The 1228-nt window shown below is 45.8% G+C and overlaps 1 pseudogene; it reads right to left on the reverse strand.

Annotated features, from left to right (window-relative positions):
• Positions 1–587: 587 nt before the first annotated feature.
• Positions 588–688, reverse strand: LOC130275226 (U2 spliceosomal RNA; annotated as a pseudogene).
• Between the last annotated feature and the right edge of the window lie 540 nt (positions 689–1228).

Genomic DNA, 1228 nt, shown 5'->3' on the forward strand with positions numbered 1-1228 from the left:
CTTTTCGCCAAAGCTACTAAGGGACCACGAATGCTCCCGGCATCCCCCTTGGCATTAGCCAAGGTATCTGCCTGCAGAGCCGATAATGGTCAGTACCCTGCCCATGCAGGAGTACCCGGGGTTTTTGCCGGGAGGTGCGGAACCTAATGGCCACACACACACACCTCCCCTAGACCGCCAGGAGGGACACCCAGAAGGGCTACCGCATCCTAATAATCCTGTGAACAAACACAACACATAAAAAGTGACACAGTAACAAAAAAATAAATAAGTAAGTGAATGTGTGCAGATATACTGCCCAGAATCTATAAAAATTTCTCTGATCCTAGCCAGAAGGCCGGGAATCAAGAGGTGAGTGCCACAAGGTGAAGAATTCATAGTGCCCGTGCTTCCACTCAGTGAGCTAATACTCCCAGTGAGTTTCGGCACCTGGGGGTCAACACTCCCCGAGACACTAAAGTACCTCAGCTCTAGACCCTCTCAGGCTCATGGCGAGACCCACAGGGAAACAGATCACGTCGGGGCAGCCGTTGAGCTGATTCCTCTGAACCAGCCCCGGAATACCCTGGTACACCTGCATCCCTACCATGCAGCACCCATTCCCATCAGCTCCACACTGGCATATCCGGCATGAAACTGATAAGAACAGATACTACACTTGATCTTAGCCAAAAGGCTGAGAAGCGATAACTTGATGAGTTAGAAGTTATAATTACAATTCAGTTGCCAACTTTTATTAAAGGGGTTGTCAATATCTCTTAGTGATCCTCATTTTAGATCATACATGTCTTATGGAGCTAAAGGTCACAAAAAACAGTCTAAAAAAACAGGAATGCTGTATTACCCCTTTTGAATGAAGCGAAAATCTATCATGTGCACAACACTCCACTCAAAGTCAATGGGTCTGACCAAAATAACTGAGTGCTGTACTTGACTATCTCCGTTTGAATCTGAATTGAAATGGAGCAATTGCATATATACTTAACCACTGCTTCATGCAAACAGGGGACATAGAATGATGGAGGCCCATGGGTAATACCTCCAGCAATAAGATGGTGACTCTTGACAACTTTACTTAATCTGCATAACTTATGCTAATCAAATTGATAGCAACTAATGCCAGACATCACTTCTCGCTTTACATTCGCCAGGCTGCGTGCTCTCACAATCGTCCCAAAGAATGTAAAGTGACCGGTGATCATTCCAGTACTGTATGCATCTCTGCTAA

This window comes from Hyla sarda, chromosome 5, assembly GCF_029499605.1.
Source record: "Hyla sarda isolate aHylSar1 chromosome 5, aHylSar1.hap1, whole genome shotgun sequence".
Lineage (NCBI taxonomy): Eukaryota > Metazoa > Chordata > Amphibia > Anura > Hylidae > Hyla > Hyla sarda.